This window comes from Pseudoliparis swirei, chromosome 1 (assembly GCF_029220125.1).
Source record: "Pseudoliparis swirei isolate HS2019 ecotype Mariana Trench chromosome 1, NWPU_hadal_v1, whole genome shotgun sequence".
NCBI classification, from domain to species: domain Eukaryota; kingdom Metazoa; phylum Chordata; class Actinopteri; order Perciformes; family Liparidae; genus Pseudoliparis; species Pseudoliparis swirei.
In genome coordinates, this window is record NC_079388.1 from 5,694,378 (window position 1) to 5,716,504 (window position 22,127).

Here is a 22,127-nt window from a genome sequence, read left to right on the forward strand (position 1 = left end):
ACCAAGCGTTCAAAGGACTTCATGACCACAGAGGTCAGGGCGATGGGCCTGTAGTCATTGAGTCCTGTGATCTTGGGTTTTTGGGACGGGATGATGGTGGAGGCCTTGAAGCAGGCTGGAACGTGGCATGTCTCCAGGAGGTGTTGAAGATGTCGGTGAACACCGGAGACAGCTGGTCAGCACAGTGCTTCAGGGTGGAGGGGAGACGGAGTCCGGGCCCGCTGCTTTGCGGGGTTCTGATTTTGAACAGCCTATTGACGTCTCTCCAGGATGACGAGGGTCGTCGCTGAGTTGATGGAGGGTGCTCCAGAGGTGTGAGCCCTGATGGGCTGGGGAGGGTGGGCTGATGGTCTGTGGCTTGTTGATGGGGCTGTGGGGATGGTCTCAGGACTGCTCCATTGTCTTTCAAAGCGGCAGTAGAACTCATTTAGCTCGTCTGCCAGAAGCACATTGTTCATGGAGTGGGGTGATTTGGGCTTGTAGTTGGTGATCTGCCTGAGCCCTCTCCAGACAGAAGCAGAGTCGTTTGCTGAGAGCTGCTGTTGCAGTTTCTCAGAGTACAGACGTTTAGCATCTCTCACCGCCTTGCTAAACCTGTATTTGGACTCTGTGTACAGGTCCTTGTCCCCACTCCTGAATGCCTGGTCCTTCTGCAGTCTTAGCTTCCTGAGCTCCGCTGTGAACCAGGGTTTGTCGTTGTTATAACTCACCCTGGAGCTGGATGGAATACAGCTGTCCTCACAGAAGCTGATGTAGGAAGTTACAGCCTCTGTGTACTCATCCAGGCTGTTGGTAGCAGTCCTGAAGACATCCCAGTCAGTACAGTCCAAGCACGCCCGTAGATCCTCCAGAGCCTCACTGGTCCACTTCTTGAACTTCCTCACCACAGGTTTGCAGAGCTTTAGTCTCTGCCTGTATGAGGGAATCAGATGAACCATGACGTGGTCAGAGTTTCCCAGTGCAGCTCGAGGGACGGCGTGATAGGCCCTGCTGATTGTTGTGTAGCAGTGGTCCAGAATGCTCTTCTCTCTAGTAGGGCATTTTATTAACTGTCTATATTTAGGAGTTCGTGGCTGAGGTTTCCTTTGTTAAAATCCCGAGTACAATAACTAAAGAGTCCGGGAAGGTCCGCCCACACACCGTATCTGTTCGGCGAGGGTCCGCTGTGCCTCGTGCACGCCCTTCGCGGCGGCATGTAAACTCCGCCAGGATGAATGAAGCGAACTCACGTGGAGAGTAGAAGGGTTTGCAGTGAATGATAAAAGATTCCAGGTCCGGCGAACAGTGCTGTAGGATCACCGTTACGTCGTTGCACCAGCCGTTGTTGAGGTAAAGCAGATTCCTCCACCCTTTGCTTTTCCGGAGAGCTCTGTGTCCCGTCCGCCGGAACAGCTGAAAGCCAGCGAGCTGGAGCGCAGAATCTGGTATCGATCCACTAAGCCATGCTTCCGTGAAACACAGGGCGGAGGATGAGGAGAAGTCTCTGTCTCTCCACCAGCAGCTGGAGTTCGTCCAGTTTGTTGCACAGTGAGCGGACGTTGGAGAAATATGCCCGGCAGCGCTGTACGAGATCCCGTTCGTAGCCGCAAAGCGCCCTGAGCTTCCTCTCCGCCGGCGCTCACCACGTGAAGGTGAGCACACCTTTACAAAATGTCCAGTAACTCCACAGAAGTTAAAAACGTTGGAAATAAATCCGCTGGAGTTGTTCCCCTGATGTTCATGAGCTCTTCTCTGGTGAAAGAGCTCTGGGAATCACAGCAGAAAACAGTATTTAAAACGAAAACAACAAAAACATCGGCGCACCAACACCGAGCCGTGCGCCATCAGGAAGTATATATGAGCAGACACACACAGGCACACACACACACACACAGACACACACAGGCACACACAGACACACACATTGGTCTCTATTACAACTTGTCCTTTGCTTCCCGTGGATGGATCCGTGTGGGCCCGCGTGCTGGCGTTGGTACTTCTGCACAACAGCTTGGCCTTGAGGCTCCAGACGACTTGTCCCTCAGTGATGCTGCCACACTGTGTCCGGACACAAAGTCAGAGGCTGAACACTTGGCAGGTTTCAGAGCGTCAGTGTCGCACCGCAAAGCTCGTAAAGCTAGCAAAGCAAAAGCTAGTAAAGGTAGCAAAGCTGGTAAAGCTAGTAAAGCTAGCAAAGCTAAAGCTAGTAAAGCTAGCAAAGCTAAAGCTAGTAAAGCTAGCAAAGCTAAAGCTGGTAAAGCTAGCAAAGCTGGTAAAGGTAAAGCTAGCAAAGCTAAAGCTAGTAAAGCTAGCAAAGCTAGCAAAGCTGGTAAAGCTAGTAAAGCTAGCAAAGCTGGTAAAGCTAGCAAAGCTGGTAAAGGTAAAGCTAGTAAAGCTAGCAAAGGTAAAGCTGGTAAAGCTAGCAAAGCTAGTAAAGCTAAGCTGCTAGTAGTAAAGCAAAAGTAAAGCTAGCAAAAGTAAAGCTGGTAAAGCTAGCAAAGCTAAAGCTTCTAAAGCTGGTCGCATCAAGAGAGTATCATCTATTCTTTAACCCTATGTAAGAAATGTAGCTTTGTGAGAGTACAGCCGGTCAATGGATTTTGTCATTCATGGTGCCGATTCACCAAACGGTAAACAAGGCCCAGGTGAAGCCCATAATCCAACGAATGATGGGAGACATATGGCCAGGATACCAGAACGTTCAGAACGGGTAGAAGGATAACCCGAACATGTGTTTGAAGTCGTACGTCGAAGGCCGGTGATGGTTGTCATTTCGCGAGTATCCCGATCTCCTCGTCTCTTTGTGTGTCGGCTTGCATTCACAATGACATGACGACGGCAGAGCGTATTTCCCATCAGTGTTCCTGTGTGTGTTGAAGAACTGTATGCATGCAGCGAAGCAGCAAATCATTTATTTGTGCGTGGGTTGGTCGGCTGTTGTTGTCGACCGCTCGTTAAGAGGGAATCTCTTCCTGCATGGCGGGATTCTTCTGAGGGGGGGAAAACTGTTGCTTTTCGCAATATTTAGTTTCATTTAAGTTCATTTTTCGTCACGAATCAATTTGTCTGTTTAATATACAGGACTGTCTCAGAAAATTAGAATATTGTGATAAAGTTCTTTATTTTCTGTAATACAATTAAAAAATATTAAATATTAAAAGAATAAAAGGCTTGCAATATTTCAGTTGATTTGTAATGAATCCAGAATGCATGACATTTTGTTATTAATTGCATTACAGAAAATAAAGAACTTTATCACAATATTCTAATTTTCTGAGACAGTCCTGTAAGTCTGGACTTAGCTCAGAATAAATAATTGCTAAGATAGCTTAGGTCTGCGCCTTTAACCGTTGGTAAGTCTTCATGCTAAGCTAAGCTAACTGGCTGCTGGTTGTAACTTTATATTGAACAGCATAAAAAAGATATGCTTAATTCTGATGATGTCAAACTACCAATTTCAGGTATGTTAAGGGGTGTTCTCACTCAAGTACTAAAGGCCACATACGCTAGTTTAACATTATTTACGCTCCTTCTGAGGACGAGGTTGGCCTGAGCAGAACCAAAGGGGCACATCTGACATCCAACTTTCTGCTCTGTCAAACAGCAGATTATATTTGGTACGTTTGAGTAAATACATTTGTTGTACAGAAAGGTAGACTATTGAATTTGTGTAGAATTGAATGCGATCAGCCGTCCTTGGTCCCCCGTCGTGTCTAATGGTTTTACTTGCCTTTCTTTCTGTTACCAATATGTCCTGTTTGTTTGTTTTGTTTGCTTTGCATTTTAGTTTTGTTCTTTTTCTCACTGTCTCTTGCCCCCATGTAAAGCGTCTCTCTGTATTCAGAAAAGCGCTATATACGTTTGAATTATTATTATTATTATTATTATTATTATTATTATAACTTTGCCGTAGGAGACTCAACAATTAAATTGAATCAAATGGATAAAATAACCTGGTATTAAGTATGGAAACTTGTGTGCGCACCGATGCCAATTCTCTGATGTGCACCGCTGCTGTAATTTTTTTAATTTCCCCACTGTGGGACAAATAAAGGAATATCATAACTGTGGCTATGCCATAAAAGCAACACACCATAACAACACACCCTATGCATCATGGGCCTTGATGAGTTCTTAGTTTAAAAGGTTTTTGCCAATTCTTATTGACCCATGATCATATTTTGTCGACTGAATTGAACATTGTGGCAGCTGTGGGGGTGGGGTCTCTAATTAGGCCTCGGCTGCTGCTCTGGCTGATTGGCAATCAGTCAGCAGCCGACGCTGCTCTCATAAAAGGAGCAGTTGAGAGGGGAGTGTGGAGAGTGAGCAGGCCTAATTGGAGACCCCACCCCCACAGCTGCCACAAACATGTAGACTCAATAGTAGAATACTCAACAGCTACCGTATATCTGTAATGTATGGCATATTTCTTGCACATTACAGGATTCAAAATACTTCAGAATAACTATGTAGTTGAGTAATTTAATGCCCCTCTAAAGACACGTCAGGGATGAATTAGGCGAAATGGAGTTGCAGACGTCACTGTATTTAATTGATGTCAAATATGATGTTAAAACAATGGCATTAAGTTCAACCAGGACACTAATTGCACTCTTCAGTGAACAAACTACACTTTTAACATCTCATAAATTATCGCTGGGAAATCCCCAGCAGAGCATTGGTTGTTTGGCTTTGTGACAAGTGGTGCAAGACGAATACAAAAGCACTATTTTAACAATAAATCAGCAATTAAAGTTCCAACAGGAAAGTTATTTTGATACAAATAATATTCAGAAAGGTATTCCATGCATAGAGTATAGATTTACCCAAAGAAATCCTGTCAATAAATGTCAAATTACAGACCAGTGAGGCAGTGTATTATCAGAGAGTACAATATCTTTGGATATTAACAACTAATTTATGAGATAGCACAGTGATATGTTTACTGTAACGGATCAATATCATAAGTACAAGACACCAAGATATGAGTTTCTTCGCAAGTGGATTAGAGGAACACATCGGGGAACACGTAGTGCATTCCATCTGATTGAAAAGTTTAAAAGAAAAGAGTTTCCTGAAAATTGATATTGAGTTAAATTACAACCTGCATTTTCTCTCACGACCGCAGATCCGAGCCAAAGGAAGAATGTTTTTCATGCAAATTATGATAAGGGTGTAAATATATTAAAGTTTTCCTTGAATGTAATTTCAGTTTACCAGCTGATGTTAGTTGTGGTCAGGAATCATGACCTGTTTTAACTTCATAAGCAGGTTATTTTTTAATATTTTACAATATCATTTTTTTTTCTCCCAAAAAATATACAAATAATAATATGTTAATTTATCTTAAATGCAAATAGCTACTAGAGATGCCAATAACAAAGTAACATTTACATTTTATGATTCACACTGATTGACTGTTGAAATATTTGTTTCTGGATTTTTTCCATTTATTCCCCAAATGGTAGGAAAGTTCATCCAGAGCATTGGCCATAACTCAAGAAATCATATGCTAATTCTAATCATTTCTCACAGACGTCTAATGGGTTGAATAATGGTTGGTACATGTTGGACACGCATGAAATAAACTGCAGCGTGATGGTTGACGGGGGCTCACCAGCGTGAGTTCTGGCTGAAGCAATAAGCCGGGTTATGTTTGTCACTCACTTCCATATCCATGCATATACACACATTTCCTGTGCCTTTAAAAGAAGAAAAGAAGAAGAAAAAACAAGCTCTGGTCGTGGAGGTAAACAATCCAAAACAAACTGCCAGTTCTGCACAACTCATTTGCATAATCCGTCCTGGAACATGCGTTGTACCACCGACACGCCAGCGGAAGACATTTCTGAGTGGTCGAACATATCCTGTGAAGAATAATATCTGGCGTCTACGCGGCGGGACGCCCGTCGATAAACGAGTGACAACTGAAGAATAACGGCGTGGAGTTCAAAGGGGTTAGTGCGATGTTACTCAGCCGGCAGCGGTCCACTGAAGCCATTCCTTGTGCTCCGTTGTTCGCTCGGCCCTTAAAATGATCTGTGCTCAGGGCCCGTGCAGCTGCAGCCATGACACTGCAATTGATTCCCTCATTACCACGGCAACCGCTCACTGCACTCGGTATACAACCCCCCCCCCCCCCCCCGCCCAAAGGCCGAACAGGGGATCATTATTATTTCTGCAACAACTTCCCTCGCAATTCCGTCAAAGTGTGTGAGGCTCGTGACACCGAAGCCGTGCATACTTATTCCATCTAATTCATAGAAGTGGACGGGGGAGCGAAAGGGAAATTACGTTCAGCAAACCGGCTGCTCTGGATACTCCGGTTCCCCGGGTTGCCGACGAGAAGGCCGGAAGCACATTTGGAGAACGCCTGCAGATTATTAAGTAGTAGAAACTGCGGTGGGTGTTACTGCTCCTGGGTTTCCGGGAGACTGTTTGCATGTGTGTGTTTCTGCGTGTGTGTGTGTGTGTTTTCATTATTTTTTTGACGGAGGCGGAGTGATCCCACTCACTCGCCGCTGTATCGTTTCCTCGGGGCACGGAGAGAGCGGAGAGGTATTAACGGAGAGAGCGGTGGGAGGAAAGACGGGCGGGACAAACACATGCTCCAATGAGAAGAGGGATTGATGGACAGAGGTGACGGGGGGGGGGGGGGGGGGGTGGATGGATAGAAGGAAGGAGGAGAGTGGGCGGACGAGGTCGGCTTGGAGAACGAAGAAGATCAACAGCACGCAAGCGGAGGGGGAGGTGGATGCTCGGATCCAGATGGGGAAAGTATTTTGGCAACTCCTCTCCTCACCCCCCCCCCTCTCTCTCCCCCCCCCCTCCCCCCCTCCCCCAGCACTCCGACTGGCCCTCCGCTGAAAACTGGCAGTAATGACCTATCCTGGCTCGCCAGAAAGCAATCATGCGGCAGTTTCATCTCTGTAATAAAATCGCTCTCACTCACTGTCTCTCCGTCTTCTTCTTCTTCTTCTTCTTCTTCTTCTTCTTCTTCTTCTTCTCAATCACTTCCAAATAATCCTCTCTCTCTCTCTCTGCTCATCTTTTGTTCTCTTCGCCTTTGTCATGATTTAAGCCATCCATGACCCCTATCAGTAGAAAGTGAAACAAAATAAAAGTAAAAAAGTAAGCCAGACGAGCCAAATGCATGATTTTCTTTTTATAAAAGAAGAAGATGACATCACGCCCTCTCCTTTTCCTCTCTGAGTATTTGTTACCGATACAATAAGCGAGAGTTGTCGTGTACCGGAATTTGAACCGTGCGAGTGAGAACAACTGGCTGATGTGCCAAAGGACACAGCGCAGCAGAGGGCAGGGAGTGTGTGTGTGTGTGTGTGTGTGTGTGTCACAGATTGTGCGTGAGAGTTTGTGCGTGCGGGGCGGCGCAGGTAGAATGAAAGAAGTGGTAGAGACAGAATATGTTAGTGACAAAGGTATGGAAAAATCTGGTGTGTGTGTGTGTGTAGCGAAGTTACGGGGGTTTCTAAATGAGCTCGGTCAACCAGTCAGAGGCATCTGCTATACAAAACCAGGACCGCAGGCCCTTTATTGTGCATTTGTTCCAATAGAGTGCCTAACAATACAAAAAAACATTTAAAAAAGAAGCCGAGGCTTTAAAAGTGCAGCTTACGGAGGACTGTGAGTATTTTTGTCAACAAATCTTCTGAAGCCCCAAACCAACACAGAATTGCTCCTGTACTAACAAGCGTTTGCTTTTCCACCCAAACCCATAAATCACGCCTAAATCGTCTTCACTAAAACTATAACATGTTTTGACGTCTGAATAATTAAATGTTTTTGGTCCCCGGGTTGAAATTCAGGAGCCTTTTTTTCATTATAACGACAATATAGAACAAAACAACAGAAATATCCTAAAGTAGGAGCCGGGGAGCCGGGCGCGTCGGATCGATGCCGCATACGGGTCGGGTCGTATCGGAGAACAAGGACTTGAACCGCGGAGTAATCACTGGAGCCGTTTCTCACCGCGGCTTGGTTAGAAATACACAGAAAGAGAGAGAGAGAGATATTGAACCACTCTGCTCACACAAACACACACTCACATACACACACACACACACACACACACTCCTACACTCACAGTCCACTTCGGCACGCCTCCCAGCAATAGAGAGCTCCAAGTGTGTGAGGGTGCAGGCCAACAGGAAGGCAGGGATTGGGAGGGGGCCGGGGGGGGTGTGCACACAACAACAATGAACAACAGTTGCAAAAGGGAGAACTTGTTGCTACAGCGCTGCAGGGGGAGGAGAAAAAATCGATACATTCGCCAACACACACACACACACACAGACACACACACACACACACAGACACACACAGACACACAGACACACGCACACACACACAGACACACACACACACACACAGACACACACACACACACACACAGACACACGCCCACGCAGCAGTGAAATAAATAGTGCTGCTCGTTTGTCTCTTCTCCCTCAGCGAGCTCTCGTTGTCTTTTTACGCCGTCTGGAAGACTTTATTCTTGTTTTTTTTTTTTGCGAAATTAAAACAAAACGTGCGAGTGCTTTCTGATTATTAAAAGCTTTTTTTCTTTTCTTCGTCAGCTCGCGGGCCTCCTGAAGGACGCACTCTGTACTCTCTCGGACAGAACACTTTTAGCTCCAGTCGCGGCCGATGGCAGTCGCTAAGTAACTTGACTGTACGCCAGCGTTTATTTTGATAATCCCCCCCCCACACACACACACACTGCCAGCAAGTGTGTGTGTGTCTGCGGTTGGCGGCTCGGTGTATAAACACGCTGCTGTCCGCGCGGCTGGCCCTCCAGCCAATAACGTGTCCAATAGCGAAGCCCGACTGGCACGTCGGCCATCTGGCCCCTGATTGAATGCGTCCGCACGGCCCTCATCAATTTGTCAAGTTGGGAAAAATGCGCTTGATTTTCCAGCCACTCGCCTTCAGTCGTTTGTTCGCGAGTCGATACCCTGAACCCGTCGATGCCGATGATTATTTACTTCTCTGTTAGCGGTGCGAGAGAGCGATAAGCGTAGATCGGCCTCGACCTCCACAGTCCCACCGGCCAACTACAGTGAGGCTGAATGTGACCGAATCTGATTTATAATGTTCTCCGTCGTATTCTGATTCTGTAAATGAAATGGTCGCCGTCCTATTCAGCCTTCACAGCCGATGGGTCAGCCTTGATCGCGAGAGCGCGTTCTTTCCTCTCTGTTTACGCTTTTTACCCGTTTAGAAAAGGAGCCGACGACAACTAAATGCTCGTCTGAGGGACCGTTGCCGAAATGATGGCACACACACACACACACACACACACACTAAAAACAGCGCTGTCTAAAAGATATTGCCTTTTTGTGGTCTTACATACAACCTTCGGCCCTAATTCCATTTCCCACACCATTGGCAGACATCCAGCTCCCCCCCCCCCCCCCCAGGGAGACCTGATGAAATGATCTCGTCCCTCACGACCGCAGTAGTCTGTTCTGTCGCTGCGAAACGACTGGAAATGAAACCGGGCCTCAGAGAGCGGCTCCTTGAACAGTTGACTACTCGGGGGTCACCCTGAGAGAAAACATCTCTTTATGACCGAGCGAAACGGACCTGCTGAGCGTCAACGGCGTTCGATTGTAACCGGCGCCGACCGCCCCGGCGTGCCCGTCTGGCTGGTCGGCGGCCGTTAGCGTGAGCCGCCGTGCCTCGGAACTCCGGTTTTGGAGTCTCTGGAACGCATCGACGGGGCGTGAAGGATTTGCGTCACTTGATTAGAAGACGCTAACGAGTCGGATGGCGTTTTATCGCCGGTCGCCCCGGAGCACAACGACAGAAGCGATGAACCCGAACGCCGCGGCGCTTCCTCCGCGGGCCGGAAGAAGACGGATGCTCGCCGCCGCGTCCCAACTTTACAGCCTCTGCACTTCCCTTTGTGATTGTTTCGGCCACCAATTGAGTTTTTCTTTAGTCCGAACCCGACTGTGCGGCACGTTTCCTTCTACTCTGACTCCACGCGGCTCGCCGCCCGCACCGGGGCCCCCGGCTGTCCGCAGCACGAAGCCATTGCGAGGGTCCCGGGTCTCGGAAACGTGAGTCTCTGCTCCGGGTTTTATTATTTTTAGCGCTCTCTACAAATAGCTCCCTGCTAGCTGCCCGCACCAGAAGAACCCTCGGGGACCGGGGACTCACACATGTAAACAGACGAGCACACACACACACACACACATTGCACACACACACGTGCGACGTCATGCTTCTTGAGTCACTTCGCTCGATGACTCGTCTGGTTGCAGTCCGTCTCCTCGTGCTGCAGCGTCTGGGCCGTAATTCCCGGCTGAGACCTCGGAGGGTCGCGTGTGTTCGGGAGCGCCGGCGTGCCAGAAGGGAGATTGTACTCGGAGAACCCAAACAGGAAGGCATTCACAGGTTTAGATGTTATACCATAGACGTCTGTTCTCTTCTGGGAAATTTTCTTTGAAGGCATTGGAGTGTGTGCTGTGACAGAAAAAAGTGTGTGTTGGGGGGGGGGGGGGGGGACAAGATGTAAAAATCATTCTTGAAAAATGAAGATTTAAACGAAAGCTCTCCTTACTCCCTCCTTACTCCCTCCTTACTCCCCTCCGTCCCTTAATTGCTCAACTTCTATCACGCCACGTGACGCCATCTTGCACGTCTTAATTAAACGGCTGCTCAGAAGGAGGGAGGCGTTGAGTGAACGAAGGGATGTAGAGGGAGGGGGGGGGGAGATTGGGGGAGGGATGGAGGGATGGAGGGGATTAATGAAAGAAGAGTCCGGTAATTGCACAGCAAGGTCAAGGCCGCTTTACCTTCACAGATTAATTGCGGCCCCTGATTGTGTCGCAAGGCCTCGTTTTTAATTCACACGTATTGCCTGTGTGTGCGGCGAGCAACACAATCTGCTTCTTATCGTGATGCTCGGAGTGAGAATTTAGATTTGGGCAATTTTTCACTGGACGTCAGTCAGAGCGGAAAAACCTGAGCTCTCTCTCTCTTAATGTGTGTGTTGCGCCCTTTATCCCTGTCATGAAGCTTGGCCATTGAAACCAGTGGGGGGGGGGGGGGGTGTCTCCTTCACAGACCAACTGTTCCTCATCACATGGGGTCTTACACACACATATATTAACCCCCCCCCAAAAAAAACTCCAGTGCAGACACTTAATCAGCCCCCCCCCCCTCCCCGCCGCCACCCCTATCTCCATCCATCTCTTGCAGCCGTTGAGCGCTTTAATAACGTTGGATGAGGATCCTGGATCTGAAATGTCACCGCGAATGAGCAATGAGCAGCGATTAGGCCGGGCTCAGCTGGGCAGCTGAACACAGGACGTCTACACCACATGAGTCACGTGAACGGACATCTCACATCGGAAATGAATAGTTACTGTCATGTAGTTGGAGTGCTGATCACTTAGAAGGATTCCTGTTGCTACTTTGGACACAAATCCCCAAACACATTATCGAGATTGCAAAATATCTTCATCCCTAAAACGCCCTGACGTTCTTTTGAATATGTACATTGAACAAGATGCCTCAGGAGAGCAGAGCCGACGCTCTTTACTGCTCCGCTTCTTTAAAAAGCATTATAAAATCGATGCTACTTGACATTTATAGAACAAATCCTATGATTTGAAATACCCAGACGTGTTCGCGTATGCACGGAATGGAAAAAATGGAACGATAGATCGACTTTTCAGTTTCCCCCACGGAGACTCTGACGTCTGAGATTTGACCTCCACGGCTGTGGTTAACACGTACGGGTCAGGAGCAAAATGAGGGTCGGGCAGGTGGACCGAGTGAGTCGTTCATTGTGTTTGCCGGTGCGTGCGTGAAGGAACAGAGCAGAGCGGATAAAAAAAAAACAGAAAGAGAAAAGAGGGGAATGCTCCTACGATGTCAAGCAAACTCAGACTGAGTGACGGGAAAGCTAAACACCGGGGACACCTTTTGATGTAACACAACGCGATGCATTATAATGCTGCCACTCGTTGTTTGTCTTAGCTGGTGCGTTTTGAACAGGCGGAAAACCTCCAGCTCTGCTGAGTGAAACCGACGTGGGAGTGTCTTAAAACGTTCATTTCCTCCGGTTGCAAAACGAAGTTGACTGTATAGAAGCCGATGAGAGAATGACTCGACTTCTCTCTTGATTCATTCCCTTATTAAATATGATTTTATGGTCTCGATCTCCAGTTTCAAGTCTTCTTCAATACAGCGTGATGTTCATTTCGTGAATTACGGTCCATTTAGAGTCAAATAGACCATGAGGAGGAGGAGCTACCGTGATTGACAGGTCGCTGATGCTACCAGAGACGTATACGACGTATACGACGTCGCAAAAATAGCCACCCGCTTTGAAGGCTCTCGGCCGATTGGATGGTTGTAAACCGGCGGTCATCGTGACAATTCTGATGCTTCAAACCAATGACGTGAAAGGAAACAATAACTTGGTTATCGGTTTGGAAAAGATCGTAAACCACAGATCGTGATTGTGGTTTCAGGTTAAAAAAAAACCGAGTAGACTTGTGACGCAACCTGTCCAACTTTCCGGAAATTCAGTGAGCTATTTAAAGTTACGCAACAAAAGTGCGATGATAAAAGTCTCCGCCTACTTTTGGTTGGTCACTTCCTCCTTTAGAGCGGCCACAAGAGTGATAAACACGCCCAACGAGGCTGATGGCCATCGATGACGCCCACTTCGAAGGTGGATGTTTCTAACGCATTATTTTACTTATTTACATATCTGGAAGTAGACAAAGAATAACACTTTCATGGTCCGGAGTTTTTGTGTCTTATTTTGAAGTCCCTGTCTCTCTCGTGTCCTCTGTTTCCCTGCACTTCCTGTCCCTGTGATTGTCTGCCCTGTTCCTGATTGGTTCCTCCTGTGTGATTGCTAGCCCCGCCCTCATTGTGTCCACCTGTGTCTCGTTTGCCGAGTAACGACCTTCTTTTGAATCCCACTACCTCCTCTCGAAGTCTGCTTTTGAGTCCCACTCCCACGGCGTTTCCTAACAAACACGTAACCCGTAGAACACGACACGCATCTCCCGTGGTCCGTGTCAAGAAAGACGATGTGCAAAGTTTCTTGCTTCAGGCCGCCGTGTTGCAGTTACACCTACAAGAGATGGTTGTTTGTTCTCTTCCCCACAGCCCAAAGGCCACCATGTAGATACATACTCTGCATGTCCACCTCTCCCTAAGTGACGAGGCGTGTCTTGCAGAGGTGAGGAGCGACCCGATCACCCTTGACTTCCACTCGTTTCACAATCGGACGAGACACCGGATGAACTTCTCCCTCTCTGTCCTCCCGCTCTGCGCTGTACTTAAAGGCCACGCGGCGGGGCTCATCCGTCTGCACTCTCGGGAATCGAAATTCATCGGGCCGTTTTTCGTCTCTATCTGGGTCACGGTCGTTATGGAAATGGAGTGATTCGGATGAATCGAATGAAAATGGAGAGGGGAAAAAAACGCCATTAGCAGTCGCGACTCATTCGAGTTTCACATCCCAGATTTGAATAGCTGATTTTCTTCTTTTTTTTCTGTTGAGAGAATCAAATGAAATTGCCGTGTCACAACACACTGCAGGCTGGAGATTATGCTCGGTAATTTCCATAACCATCCAACACACACACACACACACACACACAAATCAAGGGTCTGCAGGAACACACAGACCGTCTCCGTCTCCCCATATCTTCCCTAATGTGTCCACCAGTGGATGTGATTAGCTTCCAGTTGCATATATTATCAGATGTTTAGGGAATGTAAGATCTAGGCCTACGCGTCACGGTGAATTAGGATCTGACTCGACTCCAACAAGCACATTCTACTTTTCTACTTTTTCGCATCCCCATCAAAAAAAAACACACACACACAAATTGACAGCATTTTCATTAAATTATCCGCAACTCCGGGTGCACGGACGTGCCGAATGACATCACGCATAGCCGCCGCACATCGGGAGACATGTGAGTGTCTAACGGGCTGCCGTGTGTACAGTACAACCTTCAGCAGCATTACAAAGCAATGCTACTCCTCTTAGAGGGAGCAATTGGGTTTTGGGGGAAGTACGACAGGTGGTGAAACACACACATACACACACACACCTACACACACACACACACACACACACGCACACGCACACGCAAGCACGGCAGTTCAACAAGAGCAGAACATTGAGTCTCATTCTGCGAGCGCTCGGCCTGAAATTGCCTGACGTGCTCACGCAAACATGGCGGCTGACTTGCGGCTGATGTGGTCATAATGTAAATGTTCGGGGCGCTCGCTGCTTTTAGTACACACACACACACACATATACACACAAATACACACACACACACACAAATATGTTGATTTAACATGAATTGAATCGGTCTTCTGCCGCAGGCTTTTTTCTGCGTGCAAGCTGGACTCAAGTGATGAGGAGCGACTGTGGGACTGTCCATCTGGATATGGTGATGATGATGATGGTGATGGTGATGATGATGATGATGATGGGTAGTCGTGGAACGTTAGGGCTTAGGGCCTTTGCACACCACCTCCCGGGGCTTGACGCTGTATATATTTTTCTTTACAGTGTTTTACCGTCTTTCTCCCAAATCTCTTTTTTTTCCTCCCCACTTGTTCGTCGTCTGCGTCCTTCAGCCGCAGGACCTGCGTCCTGTCGGCCAACTTTGGATTTGATTTGATGTCGGATTCTTAGACACCGGCGCTGCTGCGCGGCCCGGCGGGGGGGTCGGCGCCCGCGGGGCCGCGCATTAGTGTTTTGAGACGTGATGTCTCGAGTGCGCGACCCCCAGATGGGTCTCGTTTTCTTCCGCGCAGGTGTCATGTCACCGGGACAGGCACGGACATATACGTGTCGCTCCTCAGGTTGAGCTGAATGGAAGCCATCCATCACACACACACACACACACACACACACACACACACACACTCAAGGGGAAACACAAATAGGACCACCACTATCTATGAAGAGGCTATGATATGGGGCCTCCGATCCAATAAGAAGGCGGTGAACAAAATTTAATTTGTTATTATGAAGAACGTTCCAAGGGTCTGACATTCACCTCGTCTCAAGGTCAAACCCCCGGACAACATGTGAACCCCTTGAGCGCAACAGCGGCACACTTGAAATGTGAAGGAAATGTGTGTGTGTGTGTGTGTCCTTAAATTGTTCCCTCTGTCAACACAGATATGCATATGCTCCTGAAATCATGTATACGCATCAGTGGAAACACGTTTGTTTGTTTTAATGTTCATACAGTACATAAGAGATCCTGTATTTTTTTAATCTTTTTAAAATACAAGCAACTTCCAGCAGATTCACATTCAAATTCAAAAGAACGACAATTAGTTTTGTACCATGTACTGAAACATGAATCTTCCTAAATAAATAGCAAAGGAGATTAGAATATATAAAAATATCTAATTGTGGAGCCCTCATAAACAATGGGCAAAATAACAGGAACTGGACATTGATTGATTGACATTAATGTGTATGAGAAAGCCAGCTAGTGAATCTGTGTTTGTGTGTGTGTGTGTGTGTGTGTGTCTGTCGCCGTGGATACGTTCGATGTTGGCAGAATCCGACTGGTCCCTGGCATTAAGCTCCCCCCCTCCTACTCGCTGACATTAACACCCCTGGTGGCGTTCTTTGCTAGTTATGCTCCTCAGTCTGCGGTTAAACCAGAACGGATAATAAAAAACTAATAAAGCGGAGTGTTTGCCCCCCCCCCCCCCCTTCACTGTGAGGCAGCAGCCAGTCGTGAATGAGGTATTATACTCTGAGGCGACAGTTTGTGACACGGCATGTAGCGCGGGAGAAAACCGTTGTCTTTAGAAAAGCTGTTGCCGGTTTTTTTTCTCCATCAATCACTTATCGCACGAGAAAAACCCAAGAAGCGTGTGATGCGGTACTTACATATAAACTGTATTGACGGGCACATTGAAGTAAACTGCTTTGCATGAAGCCTTGGAGAAGAAGAGTCACGCTCTCAATTCCATGACGCATGCTTTTGAATTAGTATATAAACATTCATTGTCCCTGGAGACTGAAGCCGACCGGTGACCTTTCTTCTGGTGGCACTGTGAGGTTGACCGAACAGCGAACGACACGTAAATGCTTTGAAATCTACTGTGAAGGTGCAATGTCTAAGATACGGTCATCATTTTAGTTTCAAACAGCATTCAGATATCTTCTGAAATGAGCTCCAGTCCCGTCTTGTGACGCCACGAGGGAAGCAATGACATCGCGCCCACGCGGTTAGCTCTATCTGCGCGGTTGCCGCCGTTTGCGCTGTTAGCCCCGTTAGCTGTTAGCACCCATAGCTGTCAGCACCGTTAGCCGTGAGCACCGTTAGCTGTGGAAACCGTTAGCTGTTTGGACCATTAGTTGTTAGCACTGTTAGCTGTTATCACCGTTAGCTGTGAGCACCGTTAGCTGTGAGCACCGTTAGCTGTGAGCTGCTGGCTCAACCGTCGCCACGTTGAGCTCTGCGAGAGGCTCCTGATCTCGTTTTTAGTGCCTTTTTAATATCGGTACCTGAGACCAGTAGCCTATGGTCCGAATCCAATCCTCCCACGATGTCGAACTGGGTCTGGATCCATCCAGTTCAATCCAACATTCAGCTGGTCCATTTCAGTCGTATTCTCATCATCTCACAGTTCTATTATTTGACCCAAACTGAAGCACTTAAGTACCACATCAATCAAGCATATCTCTCCATCCCGCCTACTGACCTGGAGATGTTTTGTGTGTGTGTGTGTGTGTGTGTGTGTGTGTGTGTGTGTGTGTGTAAACGAGACCTTCAAAAACAGTTTGACGGTAATGAGAATTCATTTTGTGGATGTTCAAGCTGCCTACCAGCTGAAATAATTAGCATCAGAATCCGCATCAGCAGCACAGAGAGCACTGATCTGAATTAAAGCTCTCTGAATTATTGATTTGCCCCCGCTGGGATCACATCCCGTCTCCGCTGCGCCTCTCCTTCACGCTATCGCCTCTTTTTCCTCTCCTTCTCTTCTCTGCAAAAAAAATTAATCGAAAAGTGTCGAGCAAAACTGACGCCCAGAAACTAGGACTACGTCATCTGTGTATTTTGGTATTTGCAAAAGTGTTGCTTCCATATTTGTGTTTGGGACAGAGTTAAGGCGTGTGTGTGTGTGTGTGTGTGTTTGTGTGTGTGTGTGTGTGTGCAAATGTCTAAAGCAAACCTCTTTCAGTGTCATTAATATTAATGAATGTGTGCTGTCAGGGAGCCGAAGAAACAATTCATTGCTCACATTTATTGTATTAAGTGCTTTGTGATTTATTAATGGTCGTGTTTAAGGTTAGAGGAAAGAGAAGGAAGAGAAAGTAAGGGAAGGGCAAACCATGAATTAATTGCTCTGCATAGACAAAAGTCTATTAAAGTAATTTGTGAGCTCATTGAGATGCGGATTCCTTTCTTCTTTATTGTTGTGGTTTTATTCATTGGCTGGTGGAGCTGTTGGCGTATCTCAGAGTGTGATTGTGCGTCGGGAGCGTTTGGCGTTCATCTACCTGATGAGATTGTGTACCTGCAGCTTCTCCTCGCCTGAGCGTGTTGTGTTTAAATCCCCGCTATAGATGACCTTAGCCTCGCTCGCCGCCGCCGCTCCTTCCTGCTCCTCCTCATCGGTATGCCGCGCAGGGCCGGACTGCTTATCTGTTTCCTGTCAAGTCCGCCCCCCCCTCCCTGTTTGATGTCCATTCTGCGTACATTAAGTAGCCTACCGTCTCTCTGCTTCTCACACAACGTACGTCTGTCTGTCTCTCTGTCTGTCTGTCTGTGTGTCTGTATGTGTGTTTCTCTCTGTCCATCCGTCTCTCTGTCTGTCTGTCTCTCTGTCTCTCTCTCTCTCTGTCTGTCTCTCTGTCTCTCTCTCTGTCTCTCTGTCTGTCTGTCTCTCTGTCTCTCTGTCTGTCTGTCGGTCCGTGTGTCCGTCTCTACTGTGTCTCCCACCAGTTGGTCTTGTGCCCCCCCCCCTCCCCCGTATAGTCCATAGTACTTCATATCTACATTATTACACCTTGAAACAGTGTGTGTGTGTGTGTGTGTGTGTGTGTGTGTGTGTGCGTGCGCTGCCGCCATGTTCCATGTAATGGAGGCTCCCTGTTGGCTCACGGGACAAATTGATCAGTTGGTTTGCCAGCTGTCCTGACAGATCTCTCCCCCCCCCCCCCTTCTCTCTCTCTCTTTTTCTCTCCCCGACGCTCTCACCTCCAGTTCCACTTGTAGACGTACCTCGGCAAATGAAATCGTTAAAGGTGGGATGGTGCGAATCGGCCCGATAGGTCGGGACCCTCTCACGTTTCTGTCCTCTGCCTAATTCTGCTTTGATTCGGACGCGATCTATTCTCGCTTGATGTCCTCGGCGTGGTGAGGGAACGATCGTGGCAGCGCGGTCAGGAACAAAGCGAGCCTCCTCCATTGCCGCTTCTCAGGGTGTGTGTGTGTGTGTGTGTGTGTGTGTGTGTGTGTGTGTGTGTGTGTGTGTGTGTTTCTGTTATGTCCCCATGCTTGGCTGTGCTGTGAGCTGAAAGCGAGAGGCTTTTCTCTGTGTAATGACAGACATTATGAAGTCGATTACAAGGTTCTTACAGCCTCGGATACGCATGCACACACACACACACACACACACACACACACACACACACACACATACGTGTACACCGGGCACAAAAAACTAACTCGCACACACACTGTGAGGCAGGAGAGGCTGACGAGGCCTGCTAATCGATGTGTGATGGCAGGCCTTTTGTGCGCACACGTGTGTGTGTGTGTGTGTGTTCTGTGAAGGGACAACAGACGGCCCCCTTCATTATCGTCCTTGTGTCTTGACGTACGCTCGTGAGCCAACAGCAGCTTTGCGTGTGTCTTTGCACCCGGTGCGTATAACTCAGCTGGCCCGTCTCACACACGACGTGGGGGGGGGGGGGGTCACTTTTCCGAGACCAGCGGCGAGGCCGCCCTCACCACCAGCGACAGAAGTCAGGCGCCGGTGGCGACCACGGCTCGTTGCCCTGAGAGCTCCACCATTCAAGGCTCCTTCGGGGTTTGGTTTGACCCTTCTGGGCTCCTGTAGAAAGAGGACGCGCGCTCTGCTGTTGGTGTATGAAGGGCTGATTCTGAGCTCATGAAAACACAGTTCTTCGTTTCAGTGTTTGATATTCTGTTTCTGCAAATAGATCCGAGCTCTTTAACTAGCTCTTTGATGTCTTGGTCTTCTGGACTTCTCGAGGCATCCTCTCAGAGGGAACAGGTGGATTCCACTCGGCGTCATGTATTCAGTTCTTGCATCACTTCGATGTTTGTCGTTTAACAATTAAATTGTCTTCTGGGGAATATCAAGGATTCTTATTACTGCCTTTTGTAAACTTGGTTCAGATATCACGGCAAATGTACACTCGCTAACCTAGTCTCAGTGTTAAGGGGAGGCTCAAGGCTCAAGTCAGGCTCAAGGCTCAAGTCAGGCTCAAGGCTCAAGACTCAAGTCAGGCTCAAGGCTGAAGGCTCAAGTCAGGCTCAAGGCTGAAGGCTCAAGTCAGGCTCAAGGCTCAAGTCAGGCTCAAGGCTCAAGACTCAAGTCAGGCTCAAGGCTGAAGGCTCAAGGCTCAAGTCAGGCTCAAGGCTGAAGGCTCAAGTCAGGCTCAAGGCTCAAGTAGGCTCAAGGCTGAAGGCTCACGGCTCAAGTAGGCTCAAGGCTGAAGGCTCAAGTCAGGCTGAAGGCTCAAGTCAGGCTCAAGGCTCAAGTCAGGCTCAAGGCTGAAAGCTCAAGGCTCAAGTCAGGCTCAAGGCTCAAGTCAGGCTCAAGGCTGAAGGCTCAAGTCAGGCTGAAGGCTCAAGTCAGGCTGAAGGCTCAATGCTCATGTCAGGCTCAAGGCTGAAAGCTCAAGGCTCAAGTCAGGCTCAAGGCTGAAAGCTCAAGGCTCAAGTCAGTCACTCCTCTCACAGAAACCGCCTATCAGGAAGCCCCGAGCAAGTACTGGCCAATCAAATGCCTGGATATCTGCACGGTGAAGAAAGCCCGTATGGAGGTTGTATATTGTGTAATATGACGAGGGAGAGGGACTTAACATCGGGGGTTTAAAAAACGAAGCCCAAAACAAAGGGTTGCAGACGACAGGGACGAGGAAACGAGGAAAGCAGAATGCCGAAAAGAAGAAAACGAAGAGTGGCAAAGGGATGAGAGAGGGAGAGAGAGAAAGGGAGAGAGAGAGACTTAATGTGGCCCCGCTGTTTAGAATAGAGGAGACCAGAGCATCGGCTGCCTGATTTCACACCCATTATCACCTGCTACAACGGGAAATGTACTTGGAAAATGAAACTGCGTAGAGGGAGGGTGTAAGATAACCTGTCTGTGACTATGTGTGTGTGTGTGTGTGTGTGTACGTAAGGGTGTCACACATGCATTATTGGGCTTTTGTTGCCTTCTAGTATGCTGCACATGCAAGGTCACGAGGGCTTATCTCCCTCCACATTCTCACCATCCGTAGCCTCTCCCTACAGCCAGAGAGCTAATCCATATGCAGTACGAGGGGGATGCTTTTCAAAACTGGCAACTCAAAATAAAGTTGGATATGTGGGAAAGGGACAATTTGCCAGGGCTGGTTTTTCCGCCTCGCCGGTTCTAAGCAGCCGCAGGCCGCTGCACATGTAATGTGAGATGGGTTCAGCCAAAGTATCCCCTTCTTTTCATCCCCTAATCATACGTTTTCTTTTCTCGGCCGTACTTCCCTCTGGATTCCCGTTTCTATTTGTTCGTCTTCTCCACATTCATTCTTAATTTCCTCCCTCATGAATTGAAAGTGAGATTTTTTTTTTCTTCCTCCTTCGGCTTTAAAAATGCTGGCAACGTCTGGCGTGGTGCTGGAGCCTCTGGAGCGAAGTGATGTGAAGAATTGTTATATATATTTTAAGCTTTAAGCTTTGGATTTTTTCTTTTTAAAGGGGTTAAGAATGAGTGTTAACCATACTGAATATATATATGTGTATATATATGTATATATATATATGTCTATGTATTTATATGTATATATATATATGTATATATATATATATATGTATGTATATATATTAGGGCTGTGAAACGATTACAATTTTTAATCGGGTTAATCACAGGTTTTTGTGGATTAATCATGATTAATCACATATTACCGATATTCTTGGTATATTTTGTGAGAACATAGAGATTTATGACAAAAGACGGATATATACATTTATACATTCTTCTATACAATGGTGCTGCAACTCAGCAGTTATTTAGCAGTTTTCTTCCATATGGAACATTAATACATCTTCATCCTAAACAGAATGTTTAACCCTCCTGTTACCTTTCGGGTCAATTTGACCCCATTCAATGTTTAATGTCGGTGTTCTTTGGGGTCAATTTGACCCCAGGCTGTTTTTCACTGTGTCAAACATATAAGAAATATCAACTTTTTTATTTATTTAAAGGGCTATTTAGGTAGTCAACAAACAAACATAAAGTACCTCACACTTAAACTTGGGAAGCAATATTAATTCTAATAATTTTCTGGAGGTTTTAATTACTGGGGTCAAATTGACCCCGAGGGTAAAATATGTTAGTAAATGTAAAGGTAACAGGAGGGTTAAACAGAACATGTTTCTCTTGTTTGTCAACCATTAACTCCACCATGATACAATCTAAAGGCCTCTAGTCTTCCTCTAGCAGCTGCTGAGGCAAACTGACTGTGTGGGTTTTCTTCATGAACTGGGCCGTGATGAAAGGGACGGCGGGGACACCGCTGCAAAGCTGAAACCTCACCGGCCCGGACAGGTGGACAGGTGGACAGATTGACAAGTGACTTTTTTTTTGCTCGGTCCCGATGCGCGCGCACGGAGCTCTGTGGCGCGCGAGAATCGATAAGTGTTAACGCAACGCGAAGAGACAGAAATGACATGCTGCTGTGGAGATACGATCAACAACAGACGTTTAGTTTAATAAAAGAACAAAGACGTGCTCTAGAGAACATGTCAGGGGGCGGGCCAATCTCTTTAATGTCATGCGATCTACCGACACTACGCCGCGATCGACTGGCAGGTCGCGATCGACGTGTTGAGACCCTGATCTACAGGAAGTAAAAGTCGTAACAA

At 47.4% G+C, this 22,127-nt stretch overlaps 1 protein-coding gene across 2 annotated transcripts in view; it reads left to right on the forward strand.

Moving 5' to 3' along the window:
• Positions 1–22,127, forward strand: part of LOC130198423 (ephrin type-A receptor 7) — a 188,588-nt gene that overhangs the window by 86,051 nt on the left and 80,410 nt on the right. The gene's annotated exons all lie outside the window — the stretch shown is intronic.